The sequence below is a fragment of the Lactuca sativa genome, chromosome 6 (genome assembly GCF_002870075.4).
Source record: "Lactuca sativa cultivar Salinas chromosome 6, Lsat_Salinas_v11, whole genome shotgun sequence".
Taxonomy (NCBI): domain Eukaryota; kingdom Viridiplantae; phylum Streptophyta; class Magnoliopsida; order Asterales; family Asteraceae; genus Lactuca; species Lactuca sativa.
The window spans coordinates 149270740-149285511 of NC_056628.2; positions in this window are offsets into that span (position 1 = coordinate 149270740).

Sequence of the window (14772 nt, forward strand, 5' to 3'; positions counted from 1 at the left end):
TATTTGATAATTTTATAAACCGTTTAAAATTGTGTAAATTATATATCAAATGAATGATAATATAACGGGTAACAAAATGTATGAACAAAAATATGAACTGTAACTTTTAGTAACATAAAAATAGAAAAACATCTATTATAATATTTATATTAAAAAAGATATATATACAACGAATAATAAAAAATATGAAAAATAAACATTATAACTTTTAATAACATAAAAACACTAAAACATCTATTATAACATTTATATTAACTCTTCATATTTAAATCACAAATCTCTTCAAATACATTAATGTTTTTAATGAGCAAAACTTTACAATCTTATAAAAGAAAGGAAAATAAAAAATTATTAGTGATTACTAATTAATAATTATAAGTTAAAAACTCTTGAGTTGTAACTAATAAATATACATAAATTAGAAAACTCTTGAGTTGTAGTGTGAGTTTCCAATGAATGCGGTACTTGAAAATGTATATTTATTTATTTATTTATTTATTATTATTATTATTATTATTATTATTATTATTATTATTATTATTATATTCTTCTAAACAATTGGTTTTGATGCATCATTTTAATCCTTTCAATTATTAAACATAAAGATATTTAATTATAAATTTATAATATACATAGGTGCATATACATGTTAAACAAATCACACACACACACACACACACATATATATATATATATATATATATATATATATATATATATATTCGTATATATCATATGTAATTCTTGTCGTAGTAATATGGATAAATTACTTTCATATGAAGAACATATCATGATAAGTCTATCATAATTACATATCAAATGTTCAAAATTATGTTATCTTTTAAATATATTATGTAGGATAACCCAACAAAAAAATAATAAAAAATAAACATAATCAAAATAGAAAAAATACAATCAAATAAATAAGAGTATTAGGTGGTTGAATATATAAATAAAGATGTTACATAAACATACAGTTAAATCAAAAGAAAAACTAACATTCGTCAACTTTGCTCAAACAAAAAAACCTATATCCATTTTATGAATCTTTTTTCTTCATTTAACACCATTCAACCATAGAAACTTGATGACAATTATTCACTAACCTGCAATCAAAATATTTTTCTTGAAAAATAAGAAGCAGAAAGATATTCCAAGCAAAACATGATGTTTGGAGAGTCACATTCAACATTGAGTAATACACATAAATCACATATAAAGATTAAATGAGAACTTGAATATAAAGAAAGAATAGAAAAACTTCATTTGTTTTGGTTGAAAGAAAAAATCATATTACAATTACCATCGATGCGACATAACTCATTTCTTCAAATCATCATATTTGGATCGTGAATGCTTCAACTATATGAAAATTTTTGAATCACAATATCTTCAAATCCTTCTTACATGTAAGATTTTATATAACACAAAAGACATAAAAGATTGGTCTTTTTATAGTAAACTTTTCACTAAATGCTAATTAAACATAATATAAGTTATAAAACTTTTAAGTGTTAAATCATAATTAAAAAAAACTTTTGAGTTGCATTAGTTAAAAAAAGGAGGTTTCAAATGAATGTGGTTTGAGAAAGTTAAAAAAATGGGGTTTCAAATGCATGAGATTAAAAAAAAGATGCTAGCTTTATAAGTATGTATGATATGTATAGTTACTTTTGGATTAAAACTAGACCCTTATGACACTATTACTATCCTTTTTAAATTATATAAGTGCAAATATGAATTATTATTTTATGGATTCCACATTTATCATACATTCTAACTAGATTATAACACGCGTTAAACGCGAGAAACATATAAAAAACATACAAATGTCTACATATATTGTATAATGATTATTAAAAAAAAATAAAGTTATTGATATAATTAAAATGTGTAGAAGATACAATGAAATCAGTAAATATCTATAATGACCTCTTTGTAGACAACATTTTTTGTTTTATTAGTTAACGACATTCTTCGTCACATACGAGTACCTTCAAAATCATAGATAATTACATTAGTGTAATTTGACGAAAAATTGATGGATAAAACATCAGAGACAAGACTTTTAGCTTTTTTTGGAGAGAAAAAATTAGGATCGTGAAAAAATATATATATGGAAAATACAAATTCAAATTGTGTTAAATTATGGATGAAATGAATGAATATTACATTGGTAGGTTATGACTGAATCCGATTTTGGAAAGTTTAAATTTGATCAAGGAAACGCGTAAGTAAAATAATTTTTTTATGAATATAAATAAAATACAAATTAAAATTTGATAAAGTAACGCGTAATAAATAAATGCTTGAAATATTTTTGGAGGGGAAAAATCAAGATTATTAAAAAGTTTTATATAAGGAAAATACAACTTTAAATTGAGTGAATTATAGATTAAAGTAATGACGGTTAAATTAGTAGGTTACGATCGAAATCCGATTTTGAAAAGTTTGAATTTGATAAAGGAAACACGTAAGTCATCAAAAGATAAAATTTAAATGCGGGGGAACATATAAAAAATACATATAATGTTATAAAAAGGCGACACAATAAAAAAAAAAAGATAACACAATATAAAAAAATATATCCTAATAAATAAGAATCATTTGTCACATGTTATTTTCTCATTCATTTTGCCAAATTACAATTTTTGGTATTTTTGAATTAACTATTTTTCACTTGTCATTATTCTATGTTTTTCAATTATTTAAAAATGTTACTTAATTTTATTGTTATATAAGCATAAACATTCTAATTAGACACCCCTTCCATAATAAGGTTACTTAATTTAAACATATATTGACAACCAATATACCGTGTTTTCACTGCATTAAATATTGACAATTATTTCATTTATTCAAATCAAGTCATAGAGTATAATTTATGGAATGTTAAATGTTAAATGAATTTAATTTTAGTATATCATCAATGAAAATTCTTTTCTAAATCATGATTGGTTTATTTTAAATTGATTATGAATATAAATGCTAACTTTTATGTTTGTTCTTATATATTCGGTGTTCGCATGAACTTTGCATTAGACTTGACGCAACTTTGAATAATATTGGTATATCATCAATGTAATTTTATATGTATATATATATATATATATATATATATATATATATATATATATATATATATATATATTAGTTTTATGAAATATCAAATAATGACATTTCATTACTATTGAAACGACCCAAATTTTTACGTCCGAAAATTTCATTTTTAAAATATTACTTTAGAAAACATTAATAAATAGAAACATTATCTAAATAAAAAGAAACATTGTTTGTTCACACCATAACACATTGCAACCATGTTCTCAAAAGCCAAACCGTATATCCCATCAAATATCATAGTACAATCCCAGTAAGTCTCATAAATGCGGAAACCGAAGAGTGTGTGTATGACGTGCCGCTACCGCGCCGGCTCCTTCCCCTTCGATGCAGAGGTACCTGAAAACAAAACTGTAAACGTAAGCACAAAGCTTAGTGAGTTCCCCCAACGTACCGCATACCATACGAACACATAACATATATACTGCCAGGCTATTCTGGGGTGCCTGACTACCCGGTACGGCCATTCTGGGGTGCCGACCTACCCGTGTCAAGCCATTCTGGGGTGCTGACCTACCCATACGGCCATTCTGGGGTGCCGTCTTACCCGTGTCAAGCCATTCTGGGGTGCTGACTACCCATCGGTCCTGACAACCGATCCTCGGGGACTATTTCACCCCTACTACTATGATCACATATAACATAACAAGCCAGCATGCAAACATATCATCACATACTGTCAGACGTATCTGGGGTGTCTGACTACCCTTCGGTCCTAACGACCGAACTTTACTACTATCACAGACAACATATCATGCTAGCATATAACATATCAGGTAATAGCAAACTTAGATGATATCACAAAGACAATCATCTACCATACATCTCCTACTGGTGGGTCGACATTGTGGCCTTAGACCCACCGCTACTGGAAGGTAACTCACCTCAAAGTAGCTGCTGAACTGATCGGGAACTAACTGACTGCTGCTGCTCCGGGAGTCCTCCGGCTGCAATTTCCACGACATACTCAATCAAACACTGCTAACTGTCCTTTAGGTAAAATGACCATTTTACCCCTGGATTAACTCTAAGTCAAAGCTGGAGTCAACTTTCAGTTGACCCGACTCGCCGAGTGGATCACCACTCGCCGAGTCCCTAGCAAACCAATGTCCTGGGTCCCTGGTTCCACTCGTCGAGTCGGGCTATGACTCGACGAGTTTGCCTTCTAACTGTCATTCAACACCTTCATCCTACTCGCCGAGTTGTATGAACAACTCGTCGAGTTCATCTTCATCCGATGAACACTTTATGCTAAGACTCGCCGAGTTGTATGAACAACTCGCCGAGTCTGTTCTTGAGCTATGAAGATTGCCTTGGACTCGCCGAGTCAGGGCATTGACTCGCCGAGTCCTAACATGAGTGAGTTCAGCTCCCAACTCACCGAGTCACCCCCTGTGACTCAAGGCTCAACTCGACACATGAAGAAGGGACCAATTCGGTAACTCGCGACCAGACTCGCCGAGTCACCTATGCGACTCGCCGAGTCGTCGCCATGCACTCCTTAAATATACCGATTTGCTCGGTTCCAGACCATGCCATTCATAGATCTGGACTTCTAGGACACGAATCACACGTAAAGTTTCCAACTTTACGTGTGGATATTCACCAATATGGATTATAAGGCTCAAAATGTCTCAAAATGGTAGATCTAGGGCTAACAAGCCTTATGGGGCCAAAAAGCTAACAGATTTGAGCTCCTGGAGCTCAATCTTACATAGATCCAAAGGCCAAACACCTTATTACAACATATAATGAACATGCAACTTGGGAAATTGACCAAGAAGGACCCAAATGAAGTTTTAAGCATAGAATCAAGGGGAAAACGGGTTATACCTCAAAGGAAATGTAGAAATGGCACAAGGATGGCTGATCTCCTTCTCCTCTTCTTGATCTACTCCTCTTACACTTCAAAACCTTCAAGAATACACCAAGAACACCTCAAACTCTCAAGAAAACAAGGGAAAACGATGTAGGGGGAGTTCTGGGGGTGAATGGGGACGAGTTGGGGCGGAATGAGGGTTTAAATAGGGTGCAAACCCTTGAAACTTAGGGTTTCATCCCGCAGCGGTGACTCGCCGAGTCCAGGATATGGACTCGTCGAGTCGCCTACTTAAAACGCGTCCTGAGTCCCGTCCCTACTCGGCGAGTCGGACCCTATGACTCGCCGAGTCTAAGGCTAAATTAGGGCAATGCTCAAATAAAATTCACATACCGGAAACCAGGTGCTACAAATCTCCCCCACTTATTTTAGACTTCGTCCTCGAAGTCTGCTGCCTGATCCTGAAACAGCTCGGGGTAGTGCTCCATCATCTCGTCTACCGGCTCCCAAGTCCACTCTGAACCCTTGCGGTGCTGCCATTGCACCTTCACTAGCTCCACCCTCTTGTTCCTTAAATCCTTCGACTTCTTGTCGAGGATTGCGACTGGGCGCTCGATGTAGTTCAGGCTGTCATCAACCTGAATATCCTCCAAAGGTACTACTGCAGAATCGTCCACTAGGCACTTCCGCAACTGCGAAACATGGAAAGTGCTGTGGATCTGGCTAAGCTCGGCTGGCAGATCCAGCCTATATGCTACCTTGCCCACCCGGGCTAAGACCCTGAACGGTCCGATGAATCGCGGGCCCAACTTGCCCCGCTTCCTGAATCGGATGACGCCTTTCCACGGCGACACCTTCAGGAGGACCATATCCCCGACCTGGAACTCTAAATCGGATCGACGCTTGTCGGCATAACTTTTCTGTCGACTCTGAGCAGTCTGAAGCCTGCTCCGGACCTGCTGTATCCTCTCAGTCGTCTTGAGCACCACTTCGGTGCTTCCCATAACTCTCTGGCCAACCTCACCCCAGCATATCGGGGTCCTACACCTCCGTTCGTACAACATCTCGAAGGGAGGGCGGTCGATACTCGCGTGATAGCTGTTGTTGTAGGAGAACTCAGCCAAAGGAAGATAGGTATCCCAGCTACCACCGAAATCCAGAACACACGCCCGCAACATGTCCTCCAAAGTCTGGATGGTCCGCTCACTCTGTCCATCTGTCTGCGGGTGAAAGGCGGTGCTGAAATGCAGACGAGTGTCCAACTCGTCATGGAATCTCTTCCAAAACCTGGAAGTAAAACGCACATCCCTGTCTGAGATCACCGATACTGGCACCCCATGCCGTGCCACAACCTCCCTGATATAAATGTCGGCCAATTTCTCGGCCGATATGCTCTCCGGAATCGGAATAAAGTGAGCACTCTTGGTCAATCTATCCACGATGACCCAAATCGAATCCACTCCACGTGCGGTCCTGGGAAGCTTTGTGATAAAATCCATCGTGATATCTTCCCACTTCCACAGTGGAATGTCCAACGGCTGCATCTTGCCATGCGGCCTCTGATGTTCGGCCTTGACCTTCCTGCAGGTCAAGCACCGCTCGACGTACCATGCCACATCCCGCTTCATGCAGGGCCACCAATAGTCTAGACGAAGATCCCTATACATCTTCGTCGCCCCGGGATGAATGGAGAATCGGGACTTGTGCGCCTCCTCCATCAAAATCTGGCGCACGCCCCCGTGATACGGCACCCACACCCTATGGTGTAGTGTCAATAACCCTCGGCTATCATAATCGAAGGAGGAAACCTGACCTACTACGCGCTCGCTCTTCCGATGCTCCTCCTTGATAGCCTCCTGTTGAGCTTCCCGAATCTGCTCCAACAGGGGAGTCACCACAGTCATCCTCAAACAGGCGTCCCTGATCGGCGCCGTCTTGCGGCTAAGCGCATCGGCCACCACATTGGCCTTTCCCGGGTGGTAAAGGATCTCGCAATCATAATCCTTCACCACATCCAACCACCGACGCTGCCTCATGTTCAGATTCGGCTGGTCCATGAGGTACCTCAAGCTCTTGTGGTCCGTGTAGATGGTACACCGAACCCCATAGAGGTAATGTCGCCAAATCTTGAGGGCAAATACCACCGCCCCCAACTCCAAATCGTGCGTCGGGTAGTTCGCCTCGTGAGGCTTGAGCTGCCTCGAAGCGTAAGCAATGACATGCCCCCTTTGCATCAACACCGCGCCCAACCCAGAAATGGACGCATCGCAATAAACCACGAAATCCTCTACGCCCTCTGGCAGGGCTAAGATCGGCGCCTCACACAATCTCTGTCTCAGCGTCTCAAATGCAGCCTGCTGCTCGGGTCCCCACCGAAAGACCACGGCTTTCTTCGTCAGCCGCGTAAGGGGCACGGCTATCTTGGAGAAATCCTGGATAAATCTCTGATAGTAGCCTGCCAATCCTAGGAAGCTCCGAATCTCAGATGGGGACTTCGGAACCTCCCATCTCATCACGGCCTCGACCTTGGCCGGATCGACCAGAATCCCGTTCTGGTTGACGAGGTGCCACAGAAATTGCACCTCGCGCAACCAAAACTCACACTTGGAGAACTTGGCATACAAGCTCTCCCTCCTCAGGGTCTCTAACACCTCTCTCAGATGCTCCTCATGTTCCTCCCGGGTCTTGGAATAAACCAAGATATCATCGATAAAGACTATCACAGACCGGTCCAGCATCGGTCTGCATACACGGTTCATGAGGTCCATGAACGCGGCAGGAGCATTGGTGAGCCCAAACGGCATCACCACAAACTCGTAATGGCCATAGCGCGTCCGAAACGCGGTCTTCTGCATATCCTCCTCCCTGACCCTCATCTGATGATAACCCGAACGCAAATCAATCTTGGAGAACCAAGATGCGCCCTGAAGCTGGTCAAAGAGGTCATCAATCCTCGGAAGCGGGTAACGGTTCTTCACCGTTACCTTGTTCAGCTCCCGATAATCTATACACATCCGATGCGACCCATCCTTCTTCTTCACAAACAGGATCGGGGCTCCCCAGGGCGAACTGCTCGGCCGAATAAATCCCTTGTCCAGCAGCTCCTGCAGCTGCGTAGACAACTCCTGCATCTCGGGAGGAGCCAACCGATACGGTGCTTTGGCTATCGGAGCCGCACCGGGAACGAGGTCAATCCGGAACTCCACCTGTCGCTCCGGAGGTATCCCAGGTAGTTCCTCCGGAAAAACATCAGCAAAATCTCGAACCACCGGGACCTCGCTCACGGTCGCCTTACCCGCCTCCCGGGTGTCCATCACGTACGCGACATAACCCGCGCATCCCTGCTGAAGGTAGCGCCTAGCCCTCGCTGCTGAACATACGGTGGGTCCACACTGCGGCCGCTCTCCATGAATCACTAACTCTCCCCCGCTTGGGGTCTTGACTCGCACTAGCTGCTGTGCGCAATCTATCACTGCCCCATTAGGGCTCAACCAATCCATACCAATAATCACCTTGTTCCCACGCAATGGAATGGGAACCAAGTCTACCAGGTAGCACTCCTCAAACAGTCGCAGGACACAATCTCGAAACACCATCGATGCTCGCACCGATCGATCATCGGCAATCTCTACCTCTAACGGGCAATCTAACTCGCCTGAAGTCTCATGAAATCTCTTGCTAAGAGCAAGAGAAACGAACGATCGGGACGCACCCGAGTCGAACAATACCTGAACCGGGATGCCGTTCACATGGAACGATCCTAATACACATGTATACACACAGAGCACATATCAATATCATAACAACGAAAAAATAAAAGATAGAAGGAAGGAATCATACCCGTCACCACATCGGGCGCGGCGCGTGCCTCCTCGGCAGTCAACTGAAATGCCCGACTCCTCACCACTGGAGCCTCTGCCTTGCCCTGACGGCCATCCGTGATCCGCAGGGTCGCTGGAGCTGGCGCCTTCACTGGCGCTGAAGCTGTCAACATGGGGCAATTGGCCTTCTTGTGGCCCCTCTGGTTGCAGTGGAAACACAGCAACTCCGATGTCTGAATAACGGTCGCAGGAGCAGTGCAATCCCTGCTGATATGCCCAAACTTGTCGCACTTGTAGCAGCCTGACGATCCCATCCTGCACGCCCCCTCGTGCGGCCTGCCGCACCTCCTGCAGCGGCTCGGTCCCGACTGGCCTTTCGGCCTCCCATCTGATCCCTTGGGCTTCTTCCCCGAAGCCCCTGATGCCTGACCATCCTCAAGTTTCCGTTTCCGGATGTGCTCCAAATCTATCTCTCTCTCCCTAGCCCTGGCAATCATGGAGTCCAGGGTAGGGCAAGCCGAAAAGCTAACATGCTCCCGAATGTCAGCTCGTAGCATGTCGTGGTAACGAGTCCTCCTCATATCCTCGTCACCTGCATACTGGGGCACCAATAAAGCCCTCTCCCGAAACTTGGCGGTGATCTCCGCCACGGTCTCTGTCGTCTGCCTCATGTCTAAGAACTCCCTGGCCAGCTGCTGAAGCTCGACCGCTGGCGCAAACTCTGCCCTGAACCTAGTCACGAAGTCCGACCAGGTCATTGCCTCGACAGCCGAGGCTCCCATCGAGTCACCCACTGACTCCCACCAATCTCGGGCCCGGTCCCGTAAACACCCTGCTGCGTACCTCACCTTCGACCCCTCGGGGCAGAAGCTGATCAACTGGGCGGACTCGATATCCGCAATCCACCGCCTGGCGACAATGGGGTCCTTCACCCCATGGAAATCCGGCGCACCACTGCTCCTGAAGTCCTTGAAGGACAGTGTGCGAGATCCTGACTGGCTAGAGGCCAAGTCGCTCCTGAATGCCCGTAGGCGATCCTCCATCATCTCCACGATCCCTTCCTTGATCGACCCAAAGATGATGGGGGTCGACTCAAGGATGCCCCTAGTGATCTCCGACGTGATGAACTCACGTAGCCTCTCCTCAATCGGCTCGGTGCCAGATCCCGAACCTGACCCCTCTCCTGACCCGCCATCTGTCGGTCTCGATCGAAGTACCACCATTCTGCAAAACATCAATAATAATCATTAGTGGTACTGCTACTTTCTGAGGGATCTCAACTACTTACAGGTTCCTTGGTCTCGTCTTGGCCTTCCTCGGCTCGGGTACGGATCCTCTGCTTTCAGTAGTACGGGCCCATACTACCTTCCACATCTATCCGTACCTTCTCCGGGGAATTCCTCGACTCCACCAACTCCCCTCTACTACTGCTACTCTCCGATATTCTCACCCTAGGCTTGCCCTAGGGAGAACTCAAGTTCAACACAACTGGTCCTCAGCTGCTGTAGGTCTCCTCATAATGCCAGTTAGCCACCACCTAAACACCATCACATGTAATAAGGATTAGATAATCCTTCAAGTAAAAGATCCGTCCCTACAACGGTTGGACTCAAACAAGAGCTGCGCAATAGGGCCAGTTCCAACACTTTGGGATTATTCAACCCTGATTACATGTGGCGTGACGTGTTTACCTAGTGGCTCACTCCCATTACTCAGAATCCCACCAAGCACGAAGCAAGCAGCATTCGGATAAGGAAAAACAGACTCAAGCCAAAACTGTTCTTAGAACAAGAAACGACACTTAACATAGGATGCTAAGCTCATACTATCAGGCATAACCTAAACAGGCTACCCTACTGCTGTCTACTCAATTCTAACATGCAATATTCAATAAGCTGGAACAAATAAACAGGCACATAAGGCATCACTCCTAGATCCTTAGCCTATTCTAGCATGCAATATTCATAAAGCTGATAAACATAACATAAACTTGTATGGGTACTATGGGGAATACTTACTTGAGCTCGGCCGGTCGCGCACGTCACACACTTTACTCTTTCTCGTGACTCTTATCCGGGTTTTAAAGAATAATTTCTTTTGGAAAAATCTTTCAATCCCTCGGTTTGAGTCCAAACACTCCCGAAGGCGTGTCCGAATCCCTCAAACCAGGGCTCTGATACCAACTTGAAACGACCCAAATTTTTACGTCCGAAAATTTCATTTTTAAAATATTACTTTAGAAAACATTAATAAATAGAAACATTATCTAAATAAAAAGAAACATTGTTTGTTCACACCATAACACATTGCAACCATGTTCTCAAAAGCCAAACCGTATATCCCATCAAATATCAGAGTACAATCCCAGTAAGTCTCATAAATGCGGAAACCGAAGAGTGTGTGTATGACGTGCCGCTACCGCGCCGGCTCCTTCCCCTTCGATGCAGAGGTACCTGAAAACAAAACTGTAAACGTAAGCACAAAGCTTAGTGAGTTCCCCCAACGTACCGCATACCATACGAACACATAACATATATACTGCCAGGCTATTCTGGGGTGCCTGACTACCCGGTACGGCCATTCTGGGGTGCCGACCTACCCGTGTCAAGCCATTCTGGGGTGCTGACCTACCCATACGGCCATTCTGGGGTGCCGTCTTACCCGTGTCAAGCCATTCTGGGGTGCTGACTACCCATCGGTCCTGACAACCGATCCTCGGGGACTATTTCACCCCTACTACTATGATCACATATAACATAACAAGCCAGCATGCAAACATATCATCACATACTGTCAGACGTATCTGGGGTGTCTGACTACCCTTCGGTCCTAACGACCGAACTTTACTACTATCACAGACAACATATCATGCTAGCATATAACATATCAGGTAATAGCAAACTTAGATGATATCACAAAGACAATCATCTACCATACATCTCCTACTGGTGGGTCGGCATTGTGGCCTTAGACCCACCGCTACTGGAAGGTAACTCACCTCAAAGTAGCTGCTGAACTGATCGGGAACTAACTGACTGCTGCTGCTCCGGGAGTCCTCCGGCTGCAATTTCCACGACATACTCAATCAAACACTGCTAACTGTCCTTTAGGTAAAATGACCATTTTACCCCTGGATTAACTCTAAGTCAAAGCTGGAGTCAACTTTCAGTTGACCCGACTCGCCGAGTGGATCACCACTCGCCGAGTCCCTAGCAAACCAATGTCCTGGGTCCCTGGTTCCACTCGTCGAGTCGGGCTATGACTCGACGAGTTTGCCTTCTAACTGTCATTCAACACCTTCATCCTACTCGCCGAGTTGTATGAACAACTCGTCGAGTTCATCTTCATCCGATGAACACTTTATGCTAAGACTCGCCGAGTTGTATGAACAACTCGCCGAGTCTGTTCTTGAGCTATGAAGATTGCCTTGGACTCGCCGAGTCAGGGCATTGACTCGCCGAGTCCTAACATGAGTGAGTTCAGCTCCCAACTCACCGAGTCACCCCCTGTGACTCAAGGCTCAACTCGACACATGAAGAAGGGACCAATTCGGTAACTCGCGACCAGACTCGCCGAGTCACCTATGCGACTCGCCGAGTCGTCGCCATGCACTCCTTAAATATACCGATTTGCTCGGTTCCAGACCATGCCATTCATAGATCTGGACTTCTAGGACACGAATCACACGTAAAGTTTCCAACTTTACGTGTGGATATTCACCAATATGGATTATAAGGCTCAAAATGTCTCAAAATGGTAGATCTAGGGCTAACAAGCCTTATGGGGCCAAAAAGCTAACAGATTTGAGCTCCTGGAGCTCAATCTTACATAGATCCAAAGGCCAAACACCTTATTACAACATATAATGAACATGCAACTTGGGAAATTGACCAAGAAGGACCCAAATGAAGTTTTAAGCATAGAATCAAGGGGAAAACGGGTTATACCTCAAAGGAAATGTAGAAATGGCACAAGGATGGCTGATCTCCTTCTCCTCTTCTTGATCTACTCCTCTTACACTTCAAAACCTTCAAGAATACACCAAGAACACCTCAAACTCTCAAGAAAACAAGGGAAAACGATGTAGGGGGAGTTCTGGGGGTGAATGGGGACGAGTTGGGGCGGAATGAGGGTTTAAATAGGGTGCAAACCCTTGAAACTTAGGGTTTCATCCCGCAGCGGTGACTCGCCGAGTCCAGGATATGGACTCGTCGAGTCGCCTACTTAAAACGCGTCCTGAGTCCCGTCCCTACTCGGCGAGTCGGACCCTATGACTCGCCGAGTCTAAGGCTAAATTAGGGCAATGCTCAAATAAAATTCACATACCGGAAACCAGGTGCTACAACTATTGTGATAATTTAGTTTATATATTGAATTATTACTAATGTTAACAGTCTTATTTTTTTCTAATAACCGTGCCGTTTTTACCAAGTATATTTTTTTACTATGTTATTTTCAAGATTGACTGTTTTAAATACGAAACTTTGTTCACTGATTTCGACCAAAAAGGGTTTCCCATGACTAAGGATGTCAAAAAGTCCCATGGGACCCCGATCCCGTGGGGGTCCCGTCCCGTTTTCCCTCGTTGACATCCCAACCCACGACCGAGATATGACATTTCAAAGACATGGACAAATTAGGGAAAAATGTTGATATAAGACCTTTGACTTTTTAAATAAAAAAACACGTACGCACATTGCTATTAACAAAATATGTTAAAAACAAAATAGAAATTACAATGCACTTTGTATCCACTGAACACAGTTAAAACAACTTAAAAGAAATTCAGAAATTACAATTCAAAACATTATATATTAAAGTCAAAGTACATTGCTATTAACTAAATCTGTTAAAAACCAAGAATTATGGGCAAATATGTCAAATTAATAGCAGTATAAAATTGATAATTAAAAACACTGAAGGGTAAATGATAGCTTTCAGTCGTTGTGCTTTTCTCATGTGCATTTTATCAAACATGTAGAGTGTAACATCAAATGCAATGTTAAAAAAACAAAAGTAAAAGATTATAAAACTAATACTAACATTTATAATCAAGATTATTCATGCATTCAGAGATCACAATCAAATACAACAGTAATAAGAATAAAAAAACCGAATAAAATTAATAAAATTAAGATCATATTAAAAAGGAACCTGGATGACGAACGTGGTGCTGCAAATGGTGATGTTATTCGAACGTGATGCTGCAAAGGGTCTGAAAAAAATATAATGTACAAACAACGACACATGATTTATACATAACTTTTAACAATGATTATGGAAAGGATATTAAATTTCAAATTATTTGATTATTTGAAATTGAGTGATGATATCCCATAATTTTGTAGATATGTTTCATATAATAGATGTGTATTGAAAAAATATACGAAAGGTGCTAGCTAATAAAATGATTTTAATTATGAAGGAACGAACTTTACTTTAAAAAATTATGATGAGGTTTAAATAAATTGAATACAATCCTTTTATAAATGACGTTAACATTAAATGAGTTAGTCAAATTTTTAAATTCAGTCAATATTAATTTAATTTTATTTTATTTTAGGATGACATCATTAAAATGATCTAAGAGTTGAAATTAATCAAGGAAACATAATAAATGACTCTAATTGTTGAATGCGATGTTATCATGTTTCTCTTTTAATATAAATACAAATTAATCATTTAAGTTGAGATTAAATTGAGATATTTTATGCTAATAAAATTTAGGGCAAAAATGTTGATATATCTTATCTTATCATTTAAAGGTCATTTGGGATGTGTAATGAAGTGTTGGGTCAACATCATCAAATTAAAAAAAAAAAAAAAAAAAAAAAAAAAAAAAAAAAAAAAAAAAACTTAATTGGACAAAAATCATAAAACGAGGAACGACACGTGTAACAAGCTATATCAAAACTAAAAATGTTATAACTTTTGCTATGTTGATCCATTAGACCTAAAACCATTTATATTATGCTTTTAATGGCATAAGAAACATGACATATCTAGGTGATA